Source organism: Aptenodytes patagonicus, chromosome 3 (assembly GCF_965638725.1).
Source record: "Aptenodytes patagonicus chromosome 3, bAptPat1.pri.cur, whole genome shotgun sequence".
NCBI lineage: Eukaryota > Metazoa > Chordata > Aves > Sphenisciformes > Spheniscidae > Aptenodytes > Aptenodytes patagonicus.
In genome coordinates this window covers 71,632,572-71,649,770 of record NC_134951.1, presented here as the reverse complement: position 1 = coordinate 71,649,770, position 17,199 = coordinate 71,632,572, and the positions used below count along the sequence as shown (strand labels likewise).

Sequence of the window (17,199 nt, the reverse complement as noted above, 5' to 3'; positions counted from 1 at the left end):
AACAAGCCCTCTGCAACTTAAAATTGATTAGCTGGATATATATTTTTTATCTCCGGTAGAGAGAGGGCCAACATGTCCTTGGCAGCTTGCCCCTGCCAGAGAGTAAGGAAGGTTATGAAACTGCCCATCAACTCTTGCATTTACTGCCCACATTGTGAGCAGCAGTGCTGATGGCAGTTCTTTTCTACGGGATGTTCTTGTTCCTAGGCAGACATGCAGAGGCAGGAAGGAGGGCAGGCTGAGGGGAGCAGCTGGAAGGGAAAGGCAGAAGGAGGCATAAAAGCAATCTGTAGTTAGCTGGAGTTGATCACTGCCACTTACGCATTCATAAGAGAGAACCTGCAAACAGGATTGTAGAGGTTGGAGCCATCATCTGTCTTCTTGTCTCCCCTTCGGGCAGCATAACTGCATGTTGCTGTTCGTGCATGGGTTTTGGCAAAGGCACTTTTCTGTCTGTGGTTATTCTTCAGATGCCTGAATACTTGCAATGAAATCATATTTTCTGTGGAAATTACTTAATCTGAAAAATTTCCCATTTCCCTGGACTCAAATAACTCCTCGTGTATTTATTATCTTTTTCTGTTACAAGAAGTTCCATTACATTTGAGAATTACACAAAGCTAGTTGCACTGTTCTGGTGAGCGTGTGTGTGTGTGTGTGTGTGTGTGTGTATTAAGCATCTTTCATTTATTTATTCATTTGTATACACAAATGTACATATATGCATACAAGTATTTATCATTAGAGTTGCTCTAATTCCAAGACACAATATAAAACTAGAAGTAGGAAGCTAATGTGTCCCTGTATCTGTTGCTTTCTTGTTTTGCGAGTTTGGAAGGCAGGTGGCTTCTAGTGATAAGCAATAGCAAACTTTTAAAACAATAACAGTGAATTTAGTGTACTTCTTGTTCAGTAAAACAGAACCACACTCCCTTAAAATAGACCATACTCCAGCAGATATCTGTGAACCAGCAGTCTCTTGCTTGTGTTGGTTGTTTTAACAGACTTGTCTAGTAGGATTTACAAAAGTCTGCTTCTGTCTGTCTGGTTTAGGCTATAAGCTGATAGGTCAGGCACAAAGGAATAAATGGGCCATCACTGCAGCTGCAGGAACAGTTTCTTTATAATCATGTAATGAAGGGAAAAGCTCACGTTTGTTGGTCTTTACAGCAAGAAAAGACTTTGTGTTAAGCGGAAAGTATTTGGTTGTGATTCAACTTACACTTTGGGCATAGTGTGTGGTGTTTGATCAAAAACTAGGTTAAACGATTACTACTCCTATCTCACACCTTCCTCCCAAGTCAGTTTTGTAAAACTGCTTTTGATTTCTAGCTTTGCCTGGGCAAAACTGCACCATTTCAGAGCCTTTCCATCACATACTACCCATTCCAGTGATCCAGCACCTGTGGAAGGGCGGAACAGTCATCGAATCTCTGTTGTAAATACTGGCAAAAGGGCTATTTATAAACTGCAAATTGAGCAAAACCTGTCACACCCCTCTGATGCCAGGGTGCTTGCATGTTGCAAGCACACTGTTTTCCTCTTTGATCTCAAGTCAACTGTAGGGGAGAAAGCATAACAGCTTCTGGCTATTCCTGCAAGTCCTCCATACTTGCATATGGAAGGAATGTACTTGACAGTGATTCGTATTTGTGATACAGAGCAAATCCAAAGAGGCTGTTCTTTTCTTCTGCTTTAGGCCACCATACATTAGGTCGCCTGCTTATCCCAGCCAGTCTGGGGCTGGCGGACGCCCCATGTTTTCTTCACAGCACCCCAACTATGGCAATGCTCAGGCTCCCTTGATGCACCAGCCTGACCAGTACGGGTAGGTAGCAATGTAAACTGGACTTGCTGTGGGACTGTGGCAGATTTTTTTTAATGTTTATGAACATGCCATCTGGCTGCTGAAGGAATATAAAAATCATGTGAAAGATACACAAATACTTGCATTGTAGAGGGGATTTTAGTTTTTTGTTTTCTTTTTACTAATGCCACTGTGACAGTATGATGAAAATCTGCGTGTCACTCGCTCCCACACCTGCATGGCTTTTGGCATGGCTCCGTTTCCTTGTGCCTGAGAGGGAAATGAAGAACCTCATCACTGAGAAGGAATGAGATCCCTCCTCTTCCTGACCCAGGCATCGTCTTTCTCCCCTCATCCTTGGTGTTCTTGTCTCACAGTGGTGCTGTGCAACCCCGTTTTCTTGATTTGGTGGTGGTAGTGTCATTGCTGTGTGGACAGTGAGCTGCAACCCCCAAAGTATGATCCCTTTCTGAGAGGTGGTGTACTGCAGGAGTGATGATGACAGGGTTTCTTAACAGGATTTTCAAGAAAGCTTTATTACACTTTAATTGAGCATGCATGTGTTTGAAAAATTTCAGTTAGTCGCTAGAACAATTTTTAGGAGCACTAAGTATCCAGTATCATTCGCCTGAAATGCAGCTACTGTTTTCTCACCAGAGTCCTTCACACTGTGATTTCTGTAACTATATCATAAATTACAGCACTGGGAGAAAGTATCTACACTGGCTTCCAGCCTGTTGCTCCCTCACAACCAAGTCCAGCTTCACCCTGAGATTCAAGTTTCATGGACTTCCCTGCCATCATGTTATTCCAGTTGTTACCTCCTATATTATTTTCAATATGTATTATTACTTATATTATCTATAATACCCAAATTACTGCTGCCTTCATGGTTATTAACAAGTTTTAGTTACCAGTTTTCTGTAGGTGCTTTTGTTTGTTTTTTTTCTTAATAACATCATTCATATATGTGCATATGAAAAAGTACAAAGCAAAACAAAAAATTAGAACACAAGTCTACTGGTTCTCCTGTCCAAAAAGCAAAAATTAGTGAAATGGGAGAGCACTCGCATCATACTACTTCGTCTAACTGGAAATACATCCAGTGTTATATGCCAAAGTGCATGAATAGTGTCCAGCCTTTTTCTCTGAATGTCTTGAGTTTATAAGATTCAGATGTGGGGTTCAAAAACTGTTGGATTTTTATTACTGTAAAACACACCCCTCTATGTAGAATTAAGAAGAAAATTAAATGGTTCTGTCAGAGTCATGGTTACACAGCAGTGTTTCTGTACAAGTTGGTTTTGATCCCCTTCAAGGTCAACTTGTTGAATCAGTAGCCAAGTATCAATAGGGGAGAGAAATTTATCTTCAGCTGTTAATCCACAGGATCTGTCCTTTACCAGCTCAGGAGTCTCATTTAGACAGAGAAAGCTGGTTTGCCTCTGCCTTGCCAAGCCACGCTAAGCAGCTGTGTAAAATGAATTTAAATGGCATGCATCAGAATAAAATCACTTCTACTGGGGCAGAAAATCAATGTTTGTTAACCAGGGCTGGATGATCAAGATCTGAGTGTCAGCCAGTTATACCTGGGTATCACCCTCAGTGCAGACCACCACCCTTTTAATTAGAGAAGATAAAATCATATAAATAAAAGTGGTGGCTGTGGAAGATACTAGGTTTACACCATTTGAATTAGCCTTTGACCTCACCTTGAGGCCTGCTCTATGTTAAGCTTAGATTAATTTCTACAGCTACATAATACCTTCCTTGTAACCTAAAATCTTACAGTGTGCTAGTCTGTCTTGTGCACGCAGGCCAGTGTTTCCCAAATGATATCTAGCATGTCAGGCTAAAGAAAAGAAAGGTGTTTTTAAGACTTCTTCATTGAACCTGCAGTACCTGTGGTTTCATGCTACCCAGGATATTTAAGCTTGGTCTGGGTAACAGTTTGCAGCAGGCAATGCTAAATAACTCTCTAATCCCTGTATAGTAATTCCCCTTATTTTCAGGGACACAGCATGAAGGAACTGCGAAAGAGTGTTTTCCTCTTTATATCTGTCTTGGTCTCAGCACGCCCATTGACTCGTAAGGACTGTATGTTAAAGACCTAATATATCCACTGAACTCCAAGAAAAGGCTTTTCATAACTTAGGTTGGCGTTGGCCAAGGCCCCAAGGACTAGTTCTGTTGCTGGAGGTTAGAACCCAGCGGAGGCCTCTGAAGACCAGGTGGCTCCAAAAAATAGTCTTTTATCACACTGTAGTTCTTACAACAATACATGTATTTATAGTGATAGATAAATATTTATGTGTACAGACCTCCAACACAGTAAGCCTTCAGTAAAAGCAAACAATTTTAAGCAAATGAGATAACATTTTCCCTGTTGATGTGAAAGGCAGCAAATTTAGCCAGTATCTTCTAGTACCAGCCAGTTTTGAGTTCTTCAGTTTGTAGATGCCCAACTTGAAACTTTTCAGGACTAGGTGTTCACTGTCTGTGAGCTTTTGTTTCCTACAGTAAGTGCCCAGTACACACTTTTGAAAACTGATTATTAGGTTGACACCTGAAGTCAGCAGATGTTTTTGGAGCTAGATGCTCATCATCATCATCATCATTTTCAGCATCTCTTGTGCTAGCAGTGAGTGTCATTCCGAGCATGTCTTCTTAGCAGCTGAAAGTGTGACTGGTATATGGAAAGGTAAAAACGTAGTTGCGAAATAGCTGGCTTACATACTGTTAGCAGTGTGACCTTAGGAAGACGTAATTCAGTACTAGCTGGCTGTAAAATACACCTCCAACTGGATGCTAAAATGAGCCTCTTGCTGGTGCAACTACAGTTATCAATACCTGAACTAATCACTACAAAATGAGTTTTGATGTGCCTACATGAGGAGCAATCCTATCTTTGAAGGCAGCGTCTTTGACCTCAGTGTACTGTACCTTAATATGATTCTCGGGATTGCATGTTGCGATTTTGTAAATTAAAGCAATTTTTTTTATAGATTGAATGAATTTAGAATTCAGTGTCATTGATTTTAGAGGAGACGATTTAGACACAGTAGTTTATTAAGCTGAGGAATTGGGATCCAGCTTAGCTATTTGCAACCTCTGGCCATTTTAAATCCTGGTCATTGGGTTGCTAAATTGAGGTGGATATTTACATTATCTTCCGCTGCTCCCCGTGCCACCTGAGAAATGGTGTTCAGTCTCTGTAGTAATGTGTGGTGTTGCATTGCTTTGACATACTTTTAGGCACTCTAGAATGTGGTTCTGGTTCTAAACTGCTTAGCAGCTGGTTAGATACTACAGTCTCGTCGTGGTGAGGTCAGAAGAATTTAGGTAGGTTTTCATTCAGTCCTAAAACTGATCTATAAAAGCTGCACCGATGTTAGAGAATTTCTGTTGTACAGAGAAACAGTTACAATTAGTGTAAATGAGTTTAAAACGTGCATTCTATATGTCGTCTTTTTAGTCTGTGTGTATACATGCACATGCACGCTTGCGCACATACAGGCAGACTAACCTTCCATCAGCATTTCTCTCCTGCTATGTATGTATAATTCATATTCCATGTTGCTGGTGCCAGCAAAGCACTTTTTCCATATTATTTTTTCCAACAGCAGGGTAATGCAGCACTGCTGATGGACTAGAGGGTACTGGTGAGGAAATACAGTAATGGACATGGTGCATTAAAATGTCAAAAGGAAAAAGAACGAGGCGGAAATAGGGAATAAATTTTTTAAAAAGAATAATAATATAAATAAAAACCAGAACTCTTTTAGGTGTTTTACATCCTAGAGCCTGTCAATTTCTCTGCAGTATTTTCCAGTCTGGCCCTTTTCATCTTGAAACTTGGGTTTAAAATTCTAATTGTGATTTTAAAAGCTGCGGTTATGTGGCAGGAAGACTTCAAGTGCTACAGTAAAACTTACCGTCTTTAATCCCTGGAGAGAGTATATATTTTCCATTGTTTTCCCTTTTCCCTTAAGCTTGGAGGTGCTGTTCTTCTCTGCTGGGAAGTGCAGTGGAGTGCAGGAAGGTTAAGTACTCATTCAAGTTTCTTTGCTTATTCAAACCAGGCTACTACTAGATGAAAGGCTGCCAACTGTGAAATCCCCAAAGTAAACTAGGCTAAGATAGGACTGGTAGTCATAATTGGACCCAGTGCTGGGGTACATTATCTGTTGCCTTTGAAATAAGCCCCTAGCAGAAAGGCTCTTTCTGCTGGGTCTTTTATTTAACATTCAGTCACAGGGAAGGAGTTACTCCTGTTCAAATTCAGGCCATTCGCAGTTCTCCAGTCTCAAGGTGTCTCATCATTTCCCCTCTACCCGGCTCCTCCGAACACTCCCAGACTTCGGATTTCCTTTAGGGATCCTTATGCATCACCATGAAATGAGCCCCACTTTACTTTCTGTTACTGCTGTTTGAATATCCAGGCAGTACATTCCAGTCCGTGAAACTACATTTGGCTTCCAAAATAAAAAGAAGTCCCCATATAGTTTCAACTGGATAAAGTGGTATTGCTTCTTGGCCTAAATGGCTGTATGGTGTTTCTGTGAACTCCAAATAGCTGCTGTGCTTGCTCCACCTGAGGCTGGCGGCATTTCAGTAACGGGTGGAATATTTTCTCTCTACGCCAAGTTTCTGTGTGATTTGGGGGGTTAAAGTCCAAATATTAATGCTTACTGTAACTGTAATTTCTAAGGGAGCTATTAACTAGTATCGACATATTTTTCTTCAAAAGGACCCATGCTTCTTCCCTCTTCATAAGAAATAGTCATTTATATCAAGCTGATTTTTTTATTCTTTCTTATTTTGAAAGGACACTTCCTTTCCTTATGTTTTGCTTTTCAAAGCAGAACCATATATGGCTTTTCTCTACAATGTATTAGGAGGGGTGAAGTACAACTTAGCTTATATGTATTTACCGTAGTAAAGGGAGAGCCGGAAATCGCGCTTTTGTGATTTTTTTTTTTTTAATGGAAATGCATTTTGTAGATCAGCTCAAAATTGCTGATAAAATCATATAAGGATTGGAAGAAACTTTACACGCTGAGCTAACCAAAGCCATTTCTTGTGGGAGACTGAGAGAAATGTATTTTTATCTGGAATTTTGTTTTACTAAAAGGTAAATCCATCATTTTGGAGCCCTGGATGTCACTGTGCTGCAGAGCTCGTGCAGGCAACCAGTGATTTGGGGAGACTTTTTTTCTTTTTTGGTTACTCATCAATCAAGTAGACTGCTGTATGCTGTTCATGCCTTTAGAGATTAACCACAGACCTCAAGAGTCCTACTCCTTCCCTCCTTCAGAGAGTAACCATTCTTAAACTGTGAAAGCAGGAGTATGTTGGGAAGGAAGGGTGGTTTTCAGAGTCATGAATGAGAATTTTCAGTCATCTTAGAGACAGTTCTAATTCGATTATCATTGTGTCAGGATTATTTTTGGCTTGATTTGGTTATTTAGGAGAGCTGTTGCTGTCTATAGAAGTACTAATTATTTTGAAACAAAATTGCAGTGTAGGGCTCTGTGTAGTTTATTAACATTCTGCCTCAGAGTCAGATGTTACGTAGAAATTCTGTACTTCAAAAGGTGATCTTTAGGGCATTAAGACTGCAGTACTTCATTAATTGTTATTGTATAAAAGTAAAGAATAAGGGAGGTCTTTAGATTGAGTACTCTTTCTTGGGTGGCAAGAAATGTTTCAGATGAGGAAACTGGATTTTCACACTGTTTGTCTTTTTGCCTATTAGCCAGACGATCTACTAGTTTAAATCACAGCACTAGTCAGGAAAAAAAACCCCAAAAAACAGGAGAATAGCCATCTGTTTAATGGGACTCATGAAGAAAGCTCATTCCATGACTGCTCTGTGTGATTTGGCACATACATTGTGCAAGTACAAGACTGTGATTGAACAGCCTAAGATTTTTGTGACAGAAAGGGAGAGACATAAAAAATGGTAGGAGGGTTTCAGGTTTTAGAGCAGGCTTAAAGTTTTAGGTTGTTTTGCAATGGTGATAGTTGAGAGAAAATTAAACGATTTTTTTTTAGCAATGCTACCTGGGGAAATAGGAGTGGGAAGAGCCCTTTACTTTATTGATGGAGTTCAGATGGGAGCATCGGTTCTAACTGAACTTACAAGTAACCTTGTAAGAATCATATTAAATGGTAACATAACAGCAATAAGATTTTTTTAATGATGGCCAGCAGTTTCACTAACACATTAAATACCTGTTGCAGTTGTCACAGTAGGTTTCAGGCATCTTCTGAGCCAAAGATGAAGAAAAGAGCCAGCTGAAACCATGCTGACATATGCGCCACATTGCTCTTGTGAAACTGTCTGGAGTGCCAAAGTGCCGAGACTGATGGTAATAGTGGTAGTAATAATATTGATAAACATATAACAGCTCCAGGCTATTGGGCAAAGATAGGTAAGTGCAAATGTGTCTGTTGGGAAATCCCTTTGGAGAACTTCCTCGCCATGCTGCTGCACATGCAGTTGTGTTCAGTGCTGTCAGCCAGATGACATTTTACTATGAAAAGATAACACTGAAGAGCTGGCATGAAACGATCAGGATTTTACTAGGTTTTCAGTTGGCTGCCAGCACAGTGAGCTCCGTGGAGCTGCAGTGGTGCTCAAAAACGGTACGAGGGTGTGACTGAACATCGTAAGAACGTGGTGAGAGGCAGCCGGAGGTCTGCATACCCAGGTGGAAGAGGAGGGAGCTCAGGGGTCAAGCCTCTCCTGAGGCAGTGCCGCACCGGAGAAATTGAATCAGTGAAACACGCAGTGTGTCCTTAGCTTCCTGTAGCTTTTTAGCACCACGCTTTGGTGACCTCCTGGCTGTTCGTGTGCTGGGAACAGACCCTTGCCCACTTTCAAGTAATCATTCTGGGAGAGAGTTCATAGGGCCTTCCGACTTTTTAATAAAGCTATTTATAAACATGCACAAAAATAGAAGGTGCTTAGTGAGATAGTCATATGAGTCATTCCCATTTGGATATCGAGTCACACCGGGCTAAGTCACCCTTCTTGGCATTCTGGTTCAGCTTGGCTGCATCATGCCATACAGGGCAAATTTCTTTTTTCACTATAAACCCAGTTCATGCATGCTCCTGCTTGCCGGACAGATTACAGTAGCCCTCTTTTACCCATCACACACTCCACTGGGGCTAAGAAATGTATCTCCTTTTAGTCCTCGGGTATTATGTCTGATGGGGACAGTGTGCAAGCAGCTGCCGTTAGAGCTGCTGTTTAAATCCATGTTGTCAGGAAGGTAGGCAGGGGTCACTAAGAGCGGAGCTTCGATGGGATTACAAGCCATTTGACTTGGCATGCTTTTCAGTAGTCCCATGTCTTCTGTCACACAGCGTTATATTGTATTTGTCCAGTACAGGTTGCACTGACTACAAAGGGCTTAGTTTGTTCTTATACAAATAAATTCAAATGCGGAGATCTTGCTGCACTTGTAAGAATGCTGTGCAATAAAGGCATTTCAGGGAATCCCCTGTGGGTTTGAAGACTGGTGACCAAATGCTGCAGTCACCGTGAAATTCAGACCAAAAAAACTTTAATTAATACAGAAGAAGCTTTATAAAAACAAAATTAAATAGCTACAACCTAAAAAAAACCCCAAAAAAACCCAAACAAAAAACCCCTACACTATTTCACTAAATATCCTTCATGTTTTTTAGTCACACACCCTTATATCATTAGGATCAGATGAAGTTAAGGATTTATTTTTCTGCAGGCTTGTGCTATGTTTTCCTCACTGTATTCAACTTTATTATTCTTCTGGCCGTATTTCAGACCATTATTAATCTTGGATCTTTTCCTCGTTTTTTGTTATCTGTAAAATGGATAGGGAGATTTATTCTGATCTCGGCATGCATTCAGCAGTACAAATGTTGTGTAGCTGTGTTGTTATTAGCATCAATAGTCATGAATTACACATGCCTCTTATGTTGCTCTTCCAGTGTTTGATGCGGTGTGACACTCCTGCATTTTACTGGGCTTTAAATGACTACCAAGTAGTAGCGGGTTGGGCAGATGTTTTCACTGGAAAATGGTTAATGTGATGACAACAGCATGTAAACAAACTAAGTTTTTGTGGCTGCTTTTCTGAGGGGCTGAGCATTGAATCAGTCCGGTAGGAACAACTAATTTTTAAGCTGCTTCTCCCTCCTTGATTGTTTCTTAGTGAAATCCAAGTAAATGATGATGATGCTAAAGGCACATGTATTTGCATAATCAGAAGAAAAAGAATATATTTAGAAAGGCTATTTCTGTTATTCTTCCAAAAAGTATCTTACACAATAATCTTTAGATTAGCCAGATGAAGAAAACAGGCAGTGTGCTTGTTCAGATTGCAGTGGATTACAAGGTGATGAGCACTATCACATAATTATGATGCTAGAAAATTATTCCCCATTTTAGCATTGCCTTTTAGGCCTGGTCATTGGGAAGAATAGTTTGGTGATGGTTCTGTGTACCAGGTGTCAGCAGACATACACACGCACACAAATGCATGCACCCTGGTACAAATCTGGATGCTTTTCTATTATGTTTCCTCGTGTTTTTTCAGTGTCTTTCAGAGCTTTGGCCTCCCTTTCTCACACATGCACACACACAGAAGTATAAAATTCTCTTTTTCCTCCTAACCTGAAAAATGGATTTTATCAAAACCTCATGGCAGACCTAACTCCTGTAACATCACCAGCTTTCGTGGTTGCTTTCTTAAAACTTTGTTACTGCGGGTGGCGAGCTTCCCTGCTGAATAAAGGGAGGAAATTTAAATGGAGGTTACTACACTTAAAATAGCAGCTTACAAGGGGTGGTGGGGATACTTATCTTTCACATAGAGTTATGTTAAATTTGTTTGTTTTATTTACATGAGAATTGCCTTTAATGCCTCTTACGGCTGCTCAAGCCAGTATTCAGATTTTGTGTGTCTTGGCCTTTGCTGACAGCACTGATGCACCGATGAACTTCCAGTCAGAGCAAAGTAAGCAGTGTTGGGGTTTATTTTCCCTTGCTCTTTTCTCCCTCCTCCAGTTCTCCCATATCCCCTGACAACAGAAATGGTTTCACTTCTCCAAGGAAGCCTGTAATGTGGCAAGAAGGAAAATCCATAACAAAAGAGCATATGTATCTGCATGCACATGTTTATGTGTAAATTCTCCAGGGAGAAAGCATTTGCAGGTCTCACTCCTGAATTACTCTCATTATAATAACCCATTTGGTGTCAAAGTATGACAGATTATAAGCGCTTAAGGCTAGTCCCAGCTCAAGACAGATTTAAATGAAGTACTTCTGGTTATTGTGCAGGTCACTGTGTTTAAATAACAACCCCCCAAATCATACTTTGACATTTAAAAGAGAGAGGAAATACTGTCATGCTGCAGACCTGGCACAGATAAGCACTGGGCAATTTGGTCAGTACACTGTGATTTGTGAGTGCAGCCTAACGCAGTCATTTTCACAGTTTGTAATCAAGTAGCCACCTTAGCAGTGTGTCAGCATTAAAAAAAAAATGTTCCTTTTAAAATGTTTACACAAATTACTCCCCTGAGGTGCTACAGTGCATTCGCTGCAAAACTGATGTAGGTTAAAGATCTGGAGCAGAAATGGCAAACTTCCGTGAGCTTGTGGGCTATTTTTTTTTTCACCAGCCAATTGCTCAGGTGGCCAGGTCACGGTAACAGGATGATTTTTCAGGTCCAGTGCCTAGGGCAGGATAACTGGGAGAAATCCCTATGTTACATGAGTGCTATGGGAAGTGTCAGGAAGCACAGTGCAGAGGTGCCTAAATAATAATAATTGGTGCAAGCTTGTGGCCACCAGGAGGTCACACTGAGGTGTGACTCAGTGGCAGCTCTTCCCTACCTGGGCTGTGCGCCCCATCCTGGCTCCCGTCCTTGCAGCACTGCTCCTTCGGCATCGCCCTGCTGTGCCACACTGCTGGACTGGGGCTCGCCCTTGGAGCCTGGCCCTGCCTCATGGCAGTGTGCATGAGCAGAGGAGCTGCAGGAAGGCACATCTCTGGTAGCACCCTGCTTTTGAGGCTCCCCTGTGAATCCCTCCCTTCCTTCAGACAGACCTGGCTGAGAGGCTCCACGTTCGTGCTGGAGGGACCTTCCCTGTGTTTAGTCTGGGAGTAATGGCTCTCTGTATGTTCCTCCCTACTCCTCCTCCTGCATCTCTGTTTCATCTCCCCTCTCCGGAACACCCATCATCCTCCTGGCCCTAAAAACCTTTGGCACCTAGTGAGGATGCTCCCAACTCTTGTTGTTCATTCTTCATTTCCATCTACTCTCCCTTCCATTTCCATCTTTTCTGCCCCAAACTCTCCTCACCTCCAGCCCTTCTAGACTCTCCACCTCTGAACCCTTCTTCTGTTCCCTATGCATTTCCGTGCTCAACTCGCCCCTGTGCTCAGGCTGCCGCAGGGCTCATTACAGAAGCTGCATCATTTTTTCTGACTGCATGAAGGGCTTTGCTCCAATGTTACAGGTTTAGATCGAGAGGAGAGCACAAAGTGTCAGATGCCAGAAAATCCACAGAAAGTTGTAGAACTTGATCCCTCTGCACACAGCAAAAACCTGAGCTTTGACATGTTTCCATATGAAAAGTTGTGTCTTCATTTCTTGTCCTGCTGAGAAGCATAATCCACTTTTATCATCGTCCATAGCTAAACCACACCTACCTCTGAACTCAATTTTGTAATTAGTTGTCTGTTCAAATCTGAGGAAGACGACTATAAAAACCTTCATCAGATGGCAACACTGAGGAGACACTAAATCACATACCAGCAAGTATTAAACACAAGGGCTGCAGAGTGACTTTTGTGTGACAGAGACAACACACTAACCTACTGGTGATTTTAGGTCCAATTAAAGGAAGACATCTCAGTATAAAAGAGATTGCTTGGCAGCTGTGATCACTTGTGTGCTCCATTGTATTGTCAGTGCTTTCTTACAATTTCTTTGTTCTGCTTTTTAACAATGACCAGATCTCGCATGTCATCTCCTCTATTTAAATACATGGACTTCTGCATTAGCTCAGAAGACACAATTAGATCTGATGCTACTTGTTTTGCAGAAAAAAGAGATTAAGTGCAGGTTAAGCTGTGGGTAGATTGCAAATGAATGAAAACAAAAGAGCAGAACAGGACCCTCTTAAAAGGGAATGTTTTGAATTTGACCAGTTGTATTTTGGACCCGATAGTACACCAGACTATCAACAGCACAATGAAGTTGACAGTCTAGGATCATAGGGTCATTCAGGTTGGAAGGAACCTCAAGAGGTCTCTGGTCCAACCTCCTCCTCACCAGGTTCAGCTGCGAGCTCAGGGCTTTATCCAGTTGGGTGCTGAAAACCCCCAAGGACAGAGATTGCACTCTGGGTCTCCAGATCTAGTGCCTGCCTGTTTTCACTGGGAAAAGGGTTTCCTTACATCCAGTCTGAACTTCTCATGTTTTAGCTCTTGCCCATTATGTCTCATCCTCCCACTGTGCCCCACTGTGAAGAGCCCGGCTTCATCTTCTCGCTGACCTCCTTTTAGGTGCTGGGGGGCTGCTGTTCGGTTCCTCTCAAAAGCTGCCTCTGCCCCAGGCTGAACTAGCCCTCGTCCTTCAGCCCCTTCAGGGTGAGTGCTCAAGCCCTGACCATCTAAGGGGCCCTCTGCTAAACTCACTCCAGTTTATCGTCATCTTTCCTTTACTGAGGGATCCAAAACTGGACATGATACTGTAGATGGAGTCTCATGAGTGCTGAGTAAGGAGAGGATCATCAGTTCCCTCCATCTCCTGGCCCTGCTCCTGGTCACACAGCCCAGGATGTTGTTGGCCCTCTTTGCTGCCAGGGCACTCTGCTGGCTCACGCTTAGCTCCCCATCTGCCAAGATGCCCAGGGGCTTTTCAGCAAAGCTGCTCCCCCCGAGTCAAGCCCCAGCCGGCACCGCTGCAGGGGGCTCGTCCTTCCCAGGTGCAGGACCTTGCACTTATCCCTGTTGACTTTCATAAGATTCCTGTCAGCACATTTCTCCAGCCTGTCTAGGTCCCCTGGGTGGCAGCCCTTTCCTTGAGCGTAACAACTGGCTCTGGCATTACGCAAGTGCTGTGAATTACTAAATTGTCAGCAGAGTAAATAAACCACAGAAAGCAAGCAGAGTCCCCCCCGTTCCCATTTTTAATCTCTTCCATTTGCTGAATACTTGGAGAGCTACTTGTAGCAGTAGAGCAGAAAAAAGAAATGTGTAGGCTTAAGTACAGTGTTTAAATTGATAGCATAATCCTAAATTTGTATTGGCCCAGCTGCTTTCTTTCCTGAATGGGAAAAAATAGGTGATCTGGAATCACGGTATTGGAGGAGTTAAAGCTGGAAAACACCTAACAGGTCATCTAGTTCATATGTAATGCAGGATTTCTCTGACCAGTACATTTTCTAATGTGTTGTCTGTGTGCAGAAGTGTCAAGTGCTGGGGTTTCCTTCATTCCCTTGGAGGGTGACTGCATATACTCAACATAAGTGTTTCTTCTCTTAATTTCTTCCTATTATTCCTAATTATCACTTGTGTCATCCCTAAACAACCCAGCCATTGGTGTTTATGTGGTAAATATTGTAAAATTGTATACTTAACTGGGTTTGTTCTGCTATAGAATTCATAGCCGGTCAGTTGAATTTTTGCCATTAGATGTCACTATGTGTACAACAGGCTGTTTTTAGAAGACTTGATTTTTATTTAGCCTCCCAGAAAAATGGAGGAGGGAATTGGGAGATGTAGGAGAGAGTCTAGTAGCATGCTTTGAGATAACTACTTCTTAAATAGTATGTTGGATATGCCTTTACTAAAAGCAGCACAGAAGGAAACATAAGATTTTTGACTTAATTCCAACAACCAACAGATGATGCTGTGACCTTAAGCATATATAAATATGTTTAGCAGCTGCTGTGTAACATATTTATAAGTGTTTAGTGACCTGGAGGTTAATCAAAATGAGTTTGGTGATCTCAGCTCAGTTCTTAATGGACTCCACTTCATATTATAGCACTGATGCAGCACAATTTGTCACAGTCGGCAGTCTTTACTCAAAGGAGGCCCACTGTGGAGTGAGAATTAAAGTCTGAAGTAATACCTGATTATGTCTCCCTAAAGAAACTTTCCATTCCAAGCCATCATAGAGCAGAATAATATGTGGAGGAGCTCTGTACTGCGCACTGCACCCAATCTCAGGATAAAATAACATTTGCTCTTACAGGATGTCGCCTTTCAGTGTTACTGAATTAGCTCACGCGTGCTGCAGTCAGTGCTTTGATAGGGGACCGGGGAAGGACAAAGTTCTGCCAGGGATAGTGCTGAGTCTTTTCACTTGCTGGGCTCTTTCCAGAGATGGAAAGCTGTGTCAGTTCCAAGTGCGGCATTACATGGGAGGATGGAAGGGAAAGGTATTGCCTTGCCAGATGAAATTTCGGAATTAGGTTCTGCCATTCAGGTCTTTCTGTGTACAGAAGCAATTTTTTTAGACTTCAGTTGTTTTCTTGCTGTCTTGGCCAAAGCTAGTATATTCCTTTTATTTAATTTCCACTCTCCGTCTAAACTGGAAATAGTTTCCTACTTTCTGATTTAGAGCTGTTGTACAGCAGTATGCTTTCATGAGCTACGATTGAGATTGATGTCCATAGCGGGTAACATGAAATAGGTTGTACCTCAATTTGAGACAATGAACAGCCCCGCAGCTTAGAAGATATACATGCTAGAGGAAGTAATAGTATTGAAATATTAGTAGGTAAGGACCAATTTCAGCTTACCTGCACGGTGCGTCTCTCCTGTGCATTTTTAAAGCAAAAGGATATTGGAGAGAGAGATACCTGTAGAGACTTCTGTCTTTTCCAGAATCCCAGCCTCACTCCATAAAAGAACCTTTCAAAATCTATTACTTCTTTTTTAAAGTGTAAAAATCACTTCCTTCATCTTCACTAGTAACTTTACCCAGTAACGGAAAGGATCTCGCTTATCCAGCATAGAAAGAACTTTTCAGTTAACTGCGTTTGTTGAAATACAGCAATTCTCAGCTAAAAAGGGGGGGTGGGGGTGTTTAAGATACAGTATTTACATAAGAAAAGCTTGATTGTGTGACTGAAATCTTTTAAAGTTGTTGCCAAATGGTCCTGCTTTTCTCTTTTCCCTTTGTAATTTTCCCTTGGAGCACTGCACCACTGTGCATTTTAAATCTTCTCCCTCCACTACTCATTGCAAGCTTCATCAGGGAAATGACATTGTATGGCAGTTGTCTCCTTCATATCAAAAGAAAGCCTTTGCCTCTTTGCAAGAGTGAAGAAAAGTTTGTCTTCAGAGAGCAAAGGACAAAACTGACTTGGAAAAAGATGCTTTATTTAGAAAACACCGTTCTCTTTTCCTTTTGAAGAAATTCACAGTGTGTCAAGAAAAATTAGGCCAAATAGTGCTTTAATGGTCTTCCTCCTGTACCTCCTAAAAAAGAAATCCGTTACTACCAATTGCGTTAAGAGTCTGCCATAGGTTTGGAGAAGACAAGAAGCCATTGAAGTTATTCAGGGTTATTGGTTTGGGGGTCGTCTGTTTTGTTTGAATACTGTATAATAATGAAAAGGAGAATTTATACCAAAACTCCGTCTTGCTACCAGGACATGCAGCTTTCCCTGCCTGTAGGATAAAATTAAATGCTTTGTTTTTCGTGACTAAAAAAAGCTGACAGGTACCAAAGCTATGTAAAGGGGTGGTTGTTTCCTTTCTTGTCTCCTTTATTTGGAAAAACAGCATAAATTTACAGGGGGTACATTGAAGAAACAGGTCTGAGTTTTGTATTTTCCTATGTGGGCTATGAATATACAAGTAAGTATATTTTTGCATGTGTTTTTATTTATATATCTGAATTTATATGTGTAAATCTATATCCATATACATATCATAATATGTGCAGTCTTCAACTATACCAAGAAAAGGTAGATAATTGTATTATGGATTAAAAGAATAAAAGCTTATTTTTGAAGTTGGATCACTCATTACATCGGGTTATTCTGCTTATTTGGATTGGATTATTTTCTTCCTTGTGCCTCAGTTTATCTATAGCATTTGATAAATCAAGTTCAAAGCGTACTTAGATACTTTTTAAAACTTAAGTGTAGATAAGGTTTAGCCTTCAAAAATATTTGGTCTGAAGATCTTCACATCTGAAAATGTGGATAATTAGGTAAGGGCTTCATTCAGGGCAGTTTTTCAGACAAACTTAAGTCTCAGTTATGAAAGCATTATACCAATCCGTGATTAATTTTCAAAACCAAAAGAGTTCTGCTGAGGTTTCTTCTTTCAACAAAGTGTAGTATATACATGGTTTTTTGAAAGATT

General features: G+C 41.3%; 1 protein-coding gene across 6 annotated transcripts in view; it reads left to right on the top strand.

Annotated features, from left to right (window-relative positions):
- The window catches only part of ARID1B (AT-rich interaction domain 1B), a 339,132-nt gene that overhangs the window by 276,924 nt on the left and 45,009 nt on the right, over nt 1–17,199 (top strand). The gene's annotated exons all lie outside the window — the stretch shown is intronic.